This window comes from Anomaloglossus baeobatrachus, chromosome 3, assembly GCF_048569485.1.
Source record: "Anomaloglossus baeobatrachus isolate aAnoBae1 chromosome 3, aAnoBae1.hap1, whole genome shotgun sequence".
Classification (NCBI taxonomy): domain Eukaryota; kingdom Metazoa; phylum Chordata; class Amphibia; order Anura; family Aromobatidae; genus Anomaloglossus; species Anomaloglossus baeobatrachus.
In genome coordinates, this window is record NC_134355.1 from 230,206,107 (window position 1) to 230,221,603 (window position 15,497).

Below are 15,497 nucleotides of genomic sequence, written 5' to 3' on the forward strand. Positions count from 1 at the left end.
TTTTTCTCTATTTCTGTCTTGCTCTCTCTTTCTGTTTTGCTCTTTCCTTCTTGCTCTTCCTTTCTTGCTCTTTCCTTCTTGCTCTTCCTTTCTTGCTCTTTCCTTCTTGCTCTTCCTTTCTTGCTCTTTCTTTCTTGCTCTTTTTTTCTTTCTTGCTCTTTCTTTCTTTCTTTTTTGCTCTTTCATTCTTACTCTTTCTTTCTTTCTTGCTCTTTCCTTCTTGCTCGCTCTTTCTGTCTTGCTCTCTCTTTCTTTCTTGCTCTCTCTTTCTTTCTTGCTCCTTCTTTTTTTTCTTGCTCTTTCTTTCTTGCTTTCTTTCTTGCTCTTTCTTTCTTGCTCTTTCTTTCTTTCTTGCTCTTTCATTCTTTTTTTCTTTCTTGCTCTTTCTTTCTTTCTCTTTCTTTCTTGCTCTTTCTTTCTTGCTCTTTCTTTCTTTTTTTTTCTTGCTCTCTTTCACTCTCTTTCTTTCTTGCTCTTTCTTTCTTGCTCATTCATTCTTGCTCTTTCTTTCTTTCTTGCTCTTTCTTTACTTCTTGCTCTTTCTTTCCTTCTTGCTCTTTCTTTCCTTCTTGCTCTCTCTTTCCTTCTTGCTCGCTTTCCTTCTTGCTCTCTCTTACCTACTTGCTCTTTCTTTCGTAGTTGCTCTTTCCTTCTTGCTCTTTTTTTCCTTCTTGCTATTTCTTTCCTTCTTGCTCTTTCTTTACTTCTAGCTCTCTTTCATTATTGTTCTTTCTTTCCTTCTTGCTCTTTCTTTCTTTCTTTCTTAATTGCTCTTTCTTTCCTTCTTGCTCTCTCTTTTTTTTCTTGCTCTTTCTTTCTTGCTCTTTCTTGCTCTTTCTTACATTCTTGCTCTTTCTTTCTTGCTCTTTCTTTCTTTCTTGATCTCTTTCTTTCTTGCTCTTTCGTTCTTGCTCTTTTTTCTTTCTTGCTCTTTCTTGCTCTGTCTTTCTTGTTCTTTCATTCTTGCTCTCTCTTTCTTGCTCTTTCATTCTTTCTTGCTCTTTCTTTCTGTCTTGCTCTCTCTTTCTTTCTTTCTTGCTTTTTCTTTCTTGCTCTTTCTTTCTTGCTCTTTCTTTCCTTCTTGCTCTTTCCTTCCTTCTTGCTCTTTCCTTCCTTCTTGCTCTGTCTTTCCTTCTTGCTCTCTTTGTCCTTCTTGCTCTCCATTTCCTTCTTGCTCTTTCTTTCTTACTTGCTCTCTCTTTCCTACTTGCTCTCTCTTTCCTACTTGCTCTCTCTTTTTTTCCTTCTTGCTATTTTTTTCTTGCTCTTTCTTTCTTGCTCTTTCTTTTTTTGTTGTTCCTTCTTTCCTTCTTGCTGTTTCTTTCCTTCCTGCTATCTTTCCTTATTGCTCTTTCTTTCCTTCTTACTCTTTCTTTCTATCTTGCTCTTTCTTTCCTTCTTGCTCTCTCTTTCCTTCTTGCTCTCTCTTTCCTTCTTGCTCTCTTTCCTTCTTGCTCTCTCTTTCCTACTTGCACTTTCTTTCGTAGTTGCTTTTTCCTTCTTGCTCTTTTTTTCCTTCTTGCTATTTCTTTCCTTCTTGCTCTTTCTTTACTTCTTGCTCTCTTTCAATATTGTTCTTTCTTTCCTTCTTACTCTTTCTTTCTTTCTTTCTTAATTGCTCTTTCTTTCCTTCTTGCTCTCTTTCCTTCTTGCTCTCTCTTTCCTTCTTGCTCTTTCTTTCTTGCTCTTTCTTGCTCTTTCTTACATTCTTGCTCTTTCTTTCTTGCTCTTTCTTTCTTTCTTGATCTCTTTCTTTCTTGCTCTTTCGTTCTTGCTCTTTTTTCTATCTTGCTCTTTCTTGCTCTTTCTTTCTTGTTCTTTCATTCTTGCTCTCTCTTTCTTGCTCTTTCTTTCTTTCTTGCTCTTTCTTTCTGTCTTGCTCTCTCTTTCTTGCTCTTTCTTTCTTTCTTGCTCTTTCTTTCTTGCTCTTTCTTTCCTTCTTGCGCTTTCCTTCCTTCTTGCTCTTTCCTTCCTTCTTGCTCTGTCTTTCCTTCTTGCTCTCTTTGTCCTTCTTGCTCTCCATTTCCTTCTTGCTCTTTCTTTCTTACTTGCTCTCTCTTTCCTACTTGCTCTCTCTTTCCTACTTGCTCTCTCTTTTCTTCTTGCTCTTTTTTTCCTTCTTGCTATTTCTTTCTTGCTCTTTCTTTCTTGCTCTTTCTTTTTTTGTTGTTCCTTCTTTCCTTCTTGCTCTTTCTTTCCTTCTTGCTATCTTTCCTTATTGCTCTTTCTTTCCTTCTTACTCTTTCTTTCTATCTTGCTCTTTCTTTCCTTCTTGCTCTCTCTTTCCTTCTTGCTCTCTATTTCTGTCTTGCTCTCTCTTTCTTTCTTGCTCTTTCTTGCTCTTTCTTACTTTGTTGCTATTTCTTTCTTGCTCTCTTTCTTTCTTGCTTTCTTTCTTTCTTGCTCTTTTTTCTTTCTTGCTCTCTTTCTTTCTTGCTCTTTGTTGCTCTTTCTTACATTCTTTCTCTTTCTTTCTTGCTCTTTCTTTCTTTCTTGCTCTCCTTCTTTCTTGCTTTTTCTTTCTTGCTCTTTTTTCTTTCTTGCTCTTTCTTGCTCTTTCTTTCTTGTTCTTTCATTCTTGCTCTCTCTTTCTTGCTCTTTCTTTCTTTCTTGCTCTTTCTTTCTGTCTTCCTCTCTCTTTCTTGCTCTTTCTTTCTTTCTTGCTCTTTCTTTCTTGCTCTTTCTATCTTGCTCTTTCTTTCCTTCTTGCTCATTCCTTCCTTCTTGCTCTTTCCTTCCTTTTTGCTCTGTCTTTCCTTCTTGCTCTCTTTTTTATTCTTGCTCTCCATTTCCTTCTTGCTCTTTCTTTCTTACTTGCTCTCTCGTTCCTACTTGCCTCTCTTTCCTCCTTGCTCTCTCTTTTCTTCTTGCTCTTTTTTTCCTTCTTGCTATTTCTTTCTTGCTCTTTCTTTCTTGGTCTTTCTTTTTTTGTTGTTCCTTCTTTCCTTCTTGCTCTTTCTTTCCTTCTTGCTCTCTTTCCTTATTGCTCTTTTTTCCTTCTTACTCTTTCTTTCTTGCTCTTTCTTTCCTTCTTGCTCTCTCTTTCATTCTTGCTCTCTCTTTTCTTCTTGCTCTCTATTTCTGTCTTGCTCTCTCTTTCTTTCTTGCTCTTTCTTACTTTCTTGCTATTTCTTTCTTGCTCTCTTTCTTTCTTGCTTTCTTTCTTGCTCTTTTTTCTTTCTTGCTCTCTTTCTTTCTTGCTCTTTCTTTCTTGCTCTTTTTTCTTTCTTGCTCTTTCTTGCTCTTTTTTCTTGTTCTTTCATTCTTGCGCTCTCTTACTTGCTCTTTCTTTCTTTCTTGCTCTTTCTTTTTGTCTTGCTCTCTCTTTCTTGCTGTTTCTTTCTTGCGTTTTCTTTCTTTCTTGCTCTTTCTTGCTCTTTCTTTCTTGCTCTTTCTTTCCTTCTTGCTCTTTCCTTCCTTCTTGCTCTGTCTTTCCTTCTTGCTCTTTTTTTCCTTCTTGCTCTCCATTTCCTTCTTGCTCTTTCTTTCTTACTTGCTCTCTCTTTCCTACTTGCTCTCTCTTTCCTACTTGCTCTCTCTTTTCTTCTGGCTCTTTTTTTCCTTCTTGCTATTTCTTTCATGCTCTTTCTTTCTTGCTCTTTCTTTTTTTGTTGTTCCTTCTTTCCTTCTTGCTCTCTTTCCTTATTGCTCTTTCTTTCCTTCTTACTCTTTCTTTCTTGCTCTTTCTTTCCTTCTTGCTCTCTTTCCTTCTTTCTCTCTCTTTCCTTCTTGCTCTCTATTTCTGTCTTGCTCTCTCTTTCTGTTTTGCTCTTTCTTTCTTGCTCTTTCTTTCTTGCTCTTTCTTTCTTTCTTGCTCTTTCTTTCTTGTTTTTTCTTTTTTGCTCTCTTTCATTCTCTTTCTTTCTTGCTCTTTCTTGCTCTTTCTTTCTTTCTTGCTCTCTATTTCTGTCTTGCTCTCTCTTTCTGTTTTGCTCTTTCCTTCTTGCTCTTCCTTTCTTGCTCTTTCCTTCTTGCTCTTCCTTTCTTGCTCTTTCCTTCTTGCTCTCTCTTTCCTTCTTGCTCTCTCTTTCCTTCTTGCTCTCTTTCCTTCTTGCTCTCTCTTTCCTACTTGCACTTTCTTTCGTAGTTGCTTTTTCTTCTTGCTCTTTTTTTCCTTCTTGCTATTTCTTTCCTTCTTGCTCTTTCTTTACTTCTTGCTCTCTTTCATTATTGTTCTTTCTTTCCTTCTTACTCTTTCTTTCTTTCTTTCTTAATTGCTCTTTCTTTCCTTCTTGCTCTCTTTCCTTCTTGCTCTCTCTTTCCTTCTTGCTCTTTCTTTCTTGCTCTTTCTTGCTCTTTCTTACATTCTTGCTCTTTCTTTCTTGCTCTTTCTTTCTTTCTTTCTTGATCTCTTTCTTTCTTGCTCTTTCGTTCTTGCTCTTTTTTCTTTCTTGCTCTTTCTTGCTCTTTCTTTCTTGTTCTTTCATTCTTGCTCTCTCTTTCTTGCTCTTTCTTTCTTTCTTGCTCTTTCTTTCTGTCTTGCTCTCTCTTTCTTGCTCTTTCTTTCTTTCTTGCTCTTTCTTTCTTGCTCTTTCTTTCCTTCTTGCGCTTTCCTTCCTTCTTGCTCTTTCCTTCCTTCTTGCTCTGTCTTTTCTTCTTGCTCTCTTTGTCCTTCTTGCTCTCCATTTCCTTCTTGCTCTTTCTTTCTTACTTGCTCTCTCTTTCCTACTTGCTCTCTCTTTCCTACTTGCTCTCTCTTTTCTTCTTGCTCTTTTTTTCCTTCTTGCTATTTCTTTCTTGCTCTTTCTTTCTTGCTCTTTCTTTTTTTGTTGTTCCTTCTTTCCTTCTTGCTCTTTCTTTCCTTCTTGCTATCTTTCCTTATTGCTCTTTCTTTCCTTCTTACTCTTTCTTTCTATCTTGCTCTTTCTTTCCTTCTTGCTCTCTCTTTCATTCTTGCTCTCTATTTCTGTCTTGCTCTCTCTTTCTTTCTTGCTCTTTCTTGCTCTTTCTTGCTCTTTCTTACTTTCTTGCTATTTCTTTCTTGCTCTCTTTCTTTCTTGCTTTCTTTCTTTCTTGCTCTTTTTTCTTTCTTGCTCTCTTTCTTGCTCTTTGTTGCTCTTTCTTACATTCTTTCTCTTTCTTTCTTGCTCTTTCTTTCTTTCTTGCTCTCCTTCTTTCTTGCTGTTTCTTTCTTGCTCTTTTTTCTTTCTTGCTCTTTCTTGCTCTTTCTTTCTTGTTCTTTCATTCTTGCTCTCTCTTTCTTGCTCTTTCTTTCTTTCTTGCTCTTTCTTTCTGTCTTCCTCTCTCTTTCTTGCTCTTTCTTTCTTTCTTGCTCTTTCTTTCTTGCTCTTTCTATCTTGCTCTTTCTTTCCTTCTTGCTCTTTCCTTCCTTCTTGCTCTTTCCTTCCTTTTTGCTCTGTCTTTCCATCTTGCTCTCTTTTTTATTCTTGCTCTCCATTTCCTTCTTGCTCTTTCTTTCTTACTTGCTCTCTCGTTCCTACTTGCTCTCTCTTTCCTACTTGCTCTCTCTTTTCTTCTTGCTCTTTTTTTCCTTCTTGCTATTTCTTTCTTGCTCTTTCTTTCTTGGTCTTTCTTTTTTTGTTGTTCCTTCTTTCCTTCTTGCTCTCTTTCCTTATTGCTCTTTTTTCCTTCTTACTCTTTCTTTCTTGCTCTTTCTTTCCTTCTTGCTCTCTCTTTCATTCTTGCTCTCTCTTTTCTTCTTGCTCTCTATTTCTGTCTTGCTCTCTCTTTCTTTCTTGCTCTTTCTTGCTCTTTCTTGCTCTTTCTTACTTTCTTGCTATTTCTTTCTTGCTCTCTTTCTTTCTTGCTTTCTTTCTTGCTCTTTTTTCTTTCTTGCTCTCTTTCTTTCTTGCTCTTTCTTTCTTGCTCTTTTTTCTTTCTTGCTCTTTCTTGCTCTTTTTTCTTGTTCTTTCATTCTTGCGCTCTCTTACTTGCTCTTTCTTTCTTGCTTGCTCTTTCTTTTTGTCTTGCTCTCTCTTTCTTGCTCTTTCTTTCTTGCGTTTTCTTTCTTTCTTGCTCTTTCTTGCTCTTTCTTTCTTGCTCTTTCTTTCCTTCTTGCTCTTTCCTTCCTTCTTGCTCTGTCTTTCCTTCTTGCTCTTTTTTTCCTTCTTGCTCTCCATTTCCTTCTTGCTCTTTCTTTCTTACTTGCTCTCTCTTTCCTACTTGCTCTCTCTTTCCTACTTGCTCTCTCTTTTCTTCTGGCTCTTTTTTTCCTTCTTGCTATTTCTTTCATGCTCTTTCTTTCTTGCTCTTTCTTTTTTTGTTGTTCCTTCTTTCCTTCTTGCTCTCTTTCCTTATTGCTCTTTCTTTCCTTCTTACTCTTTCTTTCTTTCTTGCTCTTTCTTTCCTTCTTGCTCTCTTTCCTTCTTTCTCTCTCTTTCCTTCTTGCTCTCTATTTCTGTCTTGCTCTCTCTTTCTGTTTTGCTCTTTCTTTCTTGCTCTTTCTTTCTTGCTCTTTCTTGCTCTTTCTTTCTTTCTTGCTCTTTCTTTCTTGTTTTTTCTTTTTTGCTCTCTTTCATTCTTCTCTTGCTCTTTCTTGCTCTTTCTTTCTTTCTTGCTCTCTATTTCTGTCTTGCTCTCTCTTTCTGTTTTGCTCTTTCCTTCTTGCTCTTCCTTTCTTGCTCTTTCCTTCTTGCTCTTCCTTTCTTGCTCTTTCCTTCTTGCTCTCTCTTTCCTTCTTGCTCTCTCTTTCCTTCTTGCTCTCTTTTGTTCTTGCTCTCTCTTTCCTACTTGCACTTTCTTTCGTAGTTGCTTTTTCCTTCTTGCTCTTTTTTTCCTTCTTGCTATTTCTTTCCTTCTTGCTCTTTCTTTACTTCTTGCTCTCTTTCATTATTGTTCTTTCTTTCCTTCTTACTCTTTCTTTCTTTCTTTCTTTCTTTCTTTCTTAATTGCTCTTTCTTTCCTTCTTGCTCTCTTTCCTTCTTGCTCTCTCTTTCCTTCTTGCTCTTTCTTTCTTGCTCTTTCTTGCTCTTTCTTACATTCTTGCTCTTTCTTTCTTGCTCTTTCTTTCTTTCTTGATCTCTTTCTTTCTTGCTCTTTCGTTCTTGCTCTTTTTTCTTTCTTGCTCTTTCTTGCTCTTTCTTTCTTGTTCTTTCATTCTTGCTCTCTCTTTCTTGCTCTTTCTTTCTTTCTTGCTCTTTCTTTCTGTCTTGCTCTCTCTTTCTTGCTCTTTCTTTCTTTCTTGCTCTTTCTTTCTTGCTCTTTCTTTCCTTCTTGCGCTTTCCTTCCTTCTTGCTCTTTCCTTCCTTCTTGCTCTGTCTTTCCTTCTTGCTCTCTTTGTCCTTCTTGCTCTCCATTTCCTTCTTGCTCTTTCTTTCTTACTTGCTCTCTCTTTCCTACTTGCTCTCTCTTTCCTACTTGCTCTCTCTTTTCTTCTTGCTCTTTTTTTCCTTCTTGCTATTTCTTTCTTGCTCTTTCTTTCTTGCTCTTTCTTTTTTTGTTGTTCCTTCTTTCCTTCTTGCTCTTTCTTTCCTTCTTGCTATCTTTCCTTATTGCTCTTTCTTTCCTTCTTACTCTTTCTTTCTATCTTGCTCTTTCTTTCCTTCTTGCTCTCTCTTTCCTTCTTGCTCTCTATTTCTGTCTTGCTCTCTCTTTCTTTCTTGCTCTTTCTTGCTCTTTCTTGCTCTTTCTTACTTTCTTGCTATTTCTTTCTTGCTCTCTTTCTTTCTTGCTTTCTTTCTTTCTTGCTCTTTTTTCTTTCTTGCTCTCTTTCTTGCTCTTTGTTGCTCTTTCTTACATTCTTTCTCTTTCTTTCTTGCTCTTTCTTTCTTTCTTGCTCTCCTTCTTTCTTGCTGTTTCTTTCTTGCTCTTTTTTCTTTCTTGCTCTTTCTTTCTTGTTCTTTCTTTCTTTCTTGCTCTTTCTTTCTGTCTTCCTCTCTCTTTCTTGCTCTTTCTTTCTTTCTTGCTCTTTCTTTCTTGCTCTTTCTATCTTGCTCTTTCTTTCCTTCTTGCTCTTTCCTTCCTTCTTGCTCTTTCCTTCCTTTTTGCTCTGTCTTTCCTTCTTGCTCTCTTTTTTATTCTTGCTCTTTATTTCCTTCTTGCTCTTTCTTTCTTACTTGCTCTCTCGTTCCTACTTGCTCTCTCTTTCCTACTTGCTCTCTCTTTTCTTCTTGCTCTTTTTTTCCTTCTTGCTATTTCTTTCTTGCTCTTTCTTTCTTGGTCTTTCTTTTTTTGTTGTTCCTTCTTTCCTTCTTGCTCTTTCTTTCCTTCTTGCTCTCTTTCCTTATAGCTCTTTTTTCCTTCTTACTCTTTCTTTCTTGCTCTTTCTTTCCTTCTTGCTCTCTCTTTCATTCTTGCTCTCTCTTTTCTTCTTGCTCTCTATTTCTGTCTTGCTCTCTCTTTCTTTCTTGCTCTTTCTTGCTCTTTCTTGCTCTTTCTTACTTTCTTGCTATTTCTTTCTTGCTCTCTTTCTTTCTTGCTTTCTTTCTTGCTCTTTTTTCTTTCTTGCTCTCTTTCTTTCTTGCTCTTTCTTTCTTGCTCTTTTTTCTTTCTTGCTCTTTCTTGCTCTTTTTTCTTGTTCTTTCATTCTTGCGCTCTCTTACTTGCTCTTTCTTTCTTTCTTGCTCTTTCTTTTTGTCTTGCTCTCTCTTTCTTGCTCTTTCTTTCTTGCGTTTTCTTTCTTTCTTGCTCTTTCTTGCTCTTTCTTTCTTGCTCTTTCTTTCCTTCTTGCTCTTTCCTTCCTTCTTGCTCTGTCTTTCCTTCTTGCTCTTTTTTTCCTTCTTGCTCTCCATTTCCTTCTTGCTCTTTCTTTATTACTTGCTCTCTCTTTCCTACTTGCTCTCTCTTTCCTACTTGCTCTCTCTTTTCTTCTGGCTCTTTTTTTCCTTCTTGCTATTTCTTTCATGCTCTTTCTTTCTTGCTCCTTCTTTTTTTGTTGTTCCTTCTTTCTTTCTTGCTCTCTTTCCTTATTGCTCTTTCTTTCCTTCTTACTCTTTCTTTCTTTCTTGCTCTTTCTTTCCTTCTTGCTCTCTTTCCTTCTTTCTCTCTCTTTCCTTCTTGCTCTCTATTTCTGTCTTGCTCTCTCTTTCTGTTTTGCTCTTTCTTTCTTGCTCTTTCTTTCTTGCTCTTTCTTTCTTTCTAGCTCTTTCTTTCTTGTTTTTTCTTTTTTGCTCTCTTTCATTCTCTTTCTTTCTTGCTCTTTCTTGCTCTTTCTTTCTTTCTTGCTCTCTATTTCTGTCTTGCTCTCTCTTTCTGTTTTGCTCTTTCCTTCTTTCTCTTCCTTTCTTGCTCTTTCCTTCTTGCTCTTCCTTTCTTGCTCTTTCCTTCTTGCTCTTCCTTTCTTGCTCTTTCTTTCTTGCTCTTTCTTTCTTTCTTGCTCTCTCTTTCTTTCTTTTTTGCTCTTTCATTCTTACTCTTTCTTTCTTTCTTGCTCTTTCCTTCTTGCTCTCTCTTTCTGTCTTGCTCTCTCTTTCTTTCTTGCTCTCTCTTTCTTTCTTGCTCCTTCATTTTTTTCTTGCTCTTTCATTCTTTCTTGCTCTTTCATTCTTTTTTCTTTCTTGCTCTTTCTTTCTTTCTCTTTCATTCTTGCTCTTTCTTTCTTTCTTGCTCTTTCTTTCTTGCTCTTTCTATCTTGCTCTTTCTTTCCTTCTTGCTCTTTCCTTCCTTCTTGCTTTTTCTTTCCTTTTTGCTCTGTCTTTCCTTCTTGCTCTCTTTTTCCTTCTTGCTCTCCATTTCCTTCTTGCTCTTTCTTTCTTACTTGCTCTCTCGTTCCTACTTGCTCTCTCTTTCCTACTTGCTCTCTCTTTTCTTCTTCCTCTTTTTTTCCTTCTTGCTATTTCTTTCTTGCTCTTTCTTTCTTGCTCTTTCTTTTTTTGTTGTTCCTTCTTTCCTTCTTGCTCTTTCTTTCCTTCTTGCTCTCTTTCCTTATTGCTCTTTTTTTCCTTCTTACTCTTTCTTTCTTGCTCTTTCTTTCCTTCTTGCTCTCTATTTCTGTCTTGCTCTCTCTTTCTTTCTTGCTCTTTCTTGCTCTTTCTTACTTTCTTGCTATTTCTTTCTTGCTCTCTTTCTTTCTTGCTTTCTTTCTTTCTTGCTCTTTTTTCTTTCTTGCTCTCTTTCTTTCTTGCTCTTCCTATCTTTCTTGCTCTTTCTTTCTTTTTTTCTTTCTAGCTCTTACTTTCTTGCTCTTTCTTTCTTGCTCTTTCCTTCTTGCTCTCTTTCTTGTTCTTTCTTTCTTTTTTTGCTCTTTCTTTCCTTCTTGCACTTTATTTCTTGCTCTTTCTTTCCTTCTTGCTCGCTCTTTACTTCCTGTTTTCTCTTACTGTCTTGCGCTCTGTTTCTTGCTCTTTCTCGCGCTTTCTTTCTTTCTTCCTCTTTCTTTCTTGCTCTTTCTTTCTTGCTCTTTCTTTCTTGCTCTCTTTCTTTCCTGCTCTTTATTTCTTGCTCTTTCTTTCTTTCTTGCTCTCTTTCTTTCTTGCTCTTCCTTTTTTTCTTGCCCCCTTTTTTTCTTGCCCTCTTTCTTGCTTGCTCTTTCTTGCTTGCTCTTTCTTTCTTGCTCTTTCTTTCTTGCTCTTTCTATCCATCTTGCTCTCTCTTTCCTTCTTGCTCTCTCTTTCCTTCTTGCTCTCTCTGTCCTTCTTGCTCTCTCTTTCCGACTTGCTCTTTCTTCCGTAGTTGCTCTCTTTCCTTCTTGCTCTTTTTTTCCTTCTTGCTATTTCTTTCCTTCTTGCTCTCTTTCATTATTGTTCTTCCTTTTCTTCTTACTTTTTCTTTCTTTCTTAATTGCTCATTCTTTCCTTCTTGCTCTCTTTCCTTCTTGCTCTCTCTTTCCTTCTTGCTCTTTCTTTCTTGCTCTTTCTTGCTCTTTCTTACATTCTTTCTCTTTCTTTCTTGCTCTCTTTCTTTCATGCTCTTTCTTTCTTGCTCTTTTTTCTTTCTTGCTCTTTCTTGCTCTTTCTTTCTTGTTCTTTCATTCTTGCGCTCTCTTTCTTGCTCTTTCTTTCTTTCTTGCTCTTTCTTTCTGTCCTGCTCTCTCTTTCTTGCTCTTTCTTTCTTGCGTTTTCTTTCTTACTTGCTCTCTCTTTCCTACTTGCTCTCTCTTTCCTACTTGCTCTCTCTTTTCTTCTTGCTCTTTTTTTCCTTCTTGCTATTTCTTTCATGCTCTTTCTTTCTTGCTCTTTCTTTTTTTGTTGTTCCTTCTTTCCTTCTTGCTCTCTTTCCTTATTGCTCTTTCTTTCCTTCTTACTCTTTCTTTCTTTCTTGCTCTTTCTTTCCTTCTTGCTCTCTTTCCTTCTTTCTCTCTTTCCTTCTTGCTCTCTATTTCTTTCTTGCTCTCTCTTTCTGTTTTGCTCTTTCTTTCTTGCTCTTTCTTTCTTTCTCTTTCATTCTTGCTCTTTCTTTCTTTCTTGCTCTTACTTTCTTGCTCTTTCTATCTTGCTCTTTCTTTCCTTCTTGCTCTTTCCTTCCTTCTTGCTCTTTCTTTCCTTTTTGCTCTGTCTTTCCTTCTTGCTCTCTTTTTCCTTCTTGCTCTCCATTTCCTTCTTGCTCTTTCTTTCTTACTTGCTCTCTCGTTCCTACTTGCTCTCTCTTTCCTACTTGCTCTCTCTTTTCTTCTTGCTCTTTTTTTCCTTCTTGCTATTTCTTTCTTGCTCTTTCTTTCTTGCTCTTTCTTTTTTTGTTGTTCCTTCTTTCCTTCTTGCTCTTTCTTTCCTTCTTGCTCTCTTTCCTTATTGCTCTTTTTTTCCTTCTTACTCTTTCTTTCTTGCTCTTTCTTTCCTTCTTGCTCTCTCTTTACTTCTTGCTCTCTCTTTACTTCTTGCTCTCTATTTCTGTCTTGCTCTCTCTTTTTTTCTTGCTCTTTCTTGCTCTTTCTTACTTTCTTGCTATTTCTTTCTTGCTCTCTTTCTTTCTTGCTCTTTTTTCCTTCTTGCTCTCTTTCTTTCTTGCTCTTTCTATCTTTCTTGCTCTTTCTTTCTTTTTTTCTTTCTAGCTCTTACTTTCTTGCTCTTTCTTTCTTGCTCTTTCATTCTTGCTCTCATTCTTGTTCTTTCTTTCTTTTATTGCTCTTTCTTTCCTTCTTGCACTTTCTTTCTTGCTCTTTCTTTCCTTTTTGCTCGCTCTTTACTTCCTGTTCTCTCTTACTGTCTTGCGCTCTGTTTCTTGCTCTTTCTTGCGCTTTCTTTCTTTCTTCCTCTTTCTTTCTTGCTCTTTCTTTTTTTCTTGCTCTTTCTTTCTTGCTCTCCTTCTTTCCTGCTCTTTCTTTCTTGCTCTTTCTTTCTTTCTTACTCTCTTTCTTTCTTGCTCTTTCTTTTTTTCTTGCCCCCTTTTTTTCTTGCCCTCTTTCTTTCTTGCTCTTTCTTTCTTGCTCTTTCTTTCTTGCTTGCTCTTTCTTGCTTGCTCTTTCTTTCTTGCTCTTTCTTTCTTGCTCTTTCTATCCATCTTACTCTTTCCTTCTTGCTCTCTCTTTCCTTCTTGCTCTCTCTGTCCTTCTTGCTCTCTCTTTCCTACTTGCTCTTTCTTTCGTAGTTGCTGACTTTCCTTCTTGCTCTTTTTTTCCTTCTTACTATTTCTTTCCTTCTTGCTCTCTTTCATTGTTGTTCTTTCTTTCCTTCTTACTTTTTCTTTCTTTCTTAATTGCTCTTTCTTTCCTTCTTGCTCTCTTTCCTTCTTGCTCTCTCTTTCCTTCTTGCTCTTTCTTTCTTGCTCTTTCTTGCTCTTTCTTACATTCTTTCTCTTTCTTTCTTACTCTTTCTTTCTTGCTCTCTTTCTTTCATGCTCTTTCTTTCTTGCTCTTTTTTCTTTCTTGCTCTTTCTTGCTCTTTCTTTCTTGTTCTTTCATTCTTGCGCTCTCTTTCTTGCTCTTTCTTTCTTTCTTGCTCTTTCTTTCTGTCTTGCTCTCTCTTTCTTGCTTTTTCTTTCTTGCGTTTTCTTTCTTTCTTGCTCTTTCTTGCTCTTTCTTTCTTGCTTTTTCTTTCCTTCTTGCTCTTTCCTTCCTTCTTGCTCTGTCTTTCCTTCTTGCTCTTTTTTTCCTTCTTGCTCTTTCTTTCTTACTTGCTCTCTCTTTCCTACTTGCTCTCTCTTTCCTACTTGCTCTCTCTTTTCTTCTTGCTCTTTTTTTCCTTCTTGCTATTTCTTTCATGCTCTTTCTTTCTTGCTCTTTCTTTTTTTGTTGTTCCTTCTTTCCTTCTTGCTCTCTTTCCTTATTGATCTTTCTTTCCTTCTTACTCTTTCTTTCTTTCTTGCTCTTTCTTTCCTTCTTGCTCTCTTTCCTTCTTTCTCTCTCTTTCCTTCTTGCTCTCTATTTCTGTCTTGCTCTCTTTTTCTGTTTTGCTCTTTCTTTCTTGCTCATTCTTTCTTGCTCTTTCTTTCTTGCTTGCTCTTTCTTTCTTTCTTGCTCTTTCTTTCTTGTTTTTTCTTTTTTGCTCTCTTTCATTCTCTTTCTTTCTTGCTCTTTCTTTTTTTCTTGCTCTCTATTTCTGTCTTGCTCTCTCTTTCTGTTTTGCTCTTTCCTTCTTGCTCTTCCTTTCTTGCTCTTTCCTTCTTGCTCTTCCTTTCTTGCTCTTTCCTTCTTGCTCTTCCTTTCTTGTTCTTTCTTTCTTGCTCTTTTTTTCTTTCTTGCTCTTTCTTTCTTTCTTGCTCTTTCATTCTTTTTTTCTTTCTTGCTCTTTCTTTCTTTCTCTTTCTTTCTTGCTCTTTCTTTCTTGCTCTTTCTTTCTTTTTTTTTCTTGCTCTCTTTCACTCTCTTTCTTTCTTGCTCTTTCTTTCTTTCTTGCTCTTTCTTTACTTCTTGCTCTTTCTTTCCTTCTTGCTCTTTCTTTCCTTCTTGCTCTCTCTTTCCTTCTTGCTCTCTCTTTCCTTCTTGCTCTCTTTCCTTCTTGCTCTCTCTTTCCTACTTGCTCTTTCTTTCGTAGTTGCTCTTTCCTTCTTGCTCTTTTTTTCCTTCTTGCTATTTCTTTCCTTCTTGCTCTTTCTTTACTTCTTCCTCTCTTTCATTATTGTTCTTTCTTTCCTTCTTACTCTTTCTTTCTTTCTTTCTTAATTGTTCTTTCTTTTCTTCTTGCTCTCTTTCCTTCTTGCTCTTTCTTTCTTTCTTGCTCTTTCTTTCTTGCTCTTTCTTTCTTGCTCTTTCTTTCTTTCTTGCTCTTTCTTTCTTGTTTTTTTCTTTCCTTCCTGCTCTCTTTCCTTCTTGCTCTTTCTTTCCTTCTTGCTCTTTCTTTCTTTCTTGCTCTTTTTTTTTCCTTCTTGCTCTCCTTCCTTCTTACTCTCTCTTTCCTTCTTGCTCTCTTGTTCTGTCTTGCTCTCTTTCTTTCTTGCTCTTTCTTTCTTTCTTTCTTGCTCTTTCTTTCTTTCTCTCTTTTTTTCTTGCTCTTTCTTTCTTGCTCTCTTTCTTTCCTTCTTGCTCTTTCTCTCCTTCTTGCTCTTTCTTTCTTTCTTCCTCCCTCTTTTCTTATTGCTCCCTCTTTCCTTCTTGCTCTCTCTTTCTGTCTTGCTCTCTTTCTTTCTTGCTCTCTTTCTTTCTTGCTCTCTCTTTCTTTCTTGCTCTTTCTTTCTTGCTTTTTCTTTCTTGCTCTTTCTTTCTTGCACTTTCTTTCTTGCTCTTTTTTTTGTTCTTTCTTTCTTGCTCTATCTTTCCTTCTTGCTCTCTCTTTTTTTCTTGCTCTTTCTTTCTTGCTCTTTCTTGCTCTTTCTTACATTCTTGCTCTTTCTTTCTTGCTCTTTCTTTCTTTATTGATCAGTTTCTTTCTTGCTCTTTCGTTCTTGCTCTTTTTTCTTTCTTGCTCTTTCTTGCTCTTTCTTTCTTGTTCTTTCATTCTTGCTCTCTCTTTCTTGCTCTTTCATTCTTTCTTGCTCTTTCTTTCTGTCTTGCTCTCTTTTTCTTTCTTTCTTGCTCTTTCTTTCTTGCTCTTTCTTTCCTTCTTGCTCTTTCCTTCCTTCTTGCTCTTTCCTTCCTTCTTGCTCTGTCTTTCCTTCTTGCTCTCTTTGTCCTTCTTGCTCTCCATTTCCTTCTTGCTCTTTCTTTCTTACTTGCTCTCTCTTTACTACTTGCTCTCTCTTTCCTACTTGCTCTCTCTTTTTTTCCTTCTTGCTATTTCTTTCTTGCTCTTTCTTTCTTGCTCTTTCTTTTTTTGTTGTTTCTTCTTTCCTTCTTGCTGTTTCTTTCCTTCCTGCTATCTTTCCTTATTGCTCTTTCTTTCCTTCTTACTCTTTCTTTCTATCTTGCTCTTTCTTTCCTTCTTGCTCTCTCTTTCCTTCTTGCTCTCTCTTTCCTTCTTGCTCTCTTTCCTTCTTGCTCTCTCTTTCCTACTTGCACTTTCTTTCGTAGTTGCTTTTTCCTTCTTGCTCTTTTTTTCCTTCTTGCTATTTCTTTCCTTCTTGCTCTTTCTTTACTTATTGCTCTCTTTCATTATTGTTCTTTCTTTCCTTCTTACTCTTTCTTTCTTTCTTAATTGCTCTTTCTTTCCTTCTTGCTCTCTTTCCTTCTTGCTCTCTCTTTCCTTCTTGCTCTTTCTTTCTTGCTCTTTCTTGCTCTTTCTTACATTCTTGCTCTTTCTTTCTTGCTCTTTCTTTCTTTCTTGATCTCTTTATTTCTTGCTCTTTCGTTC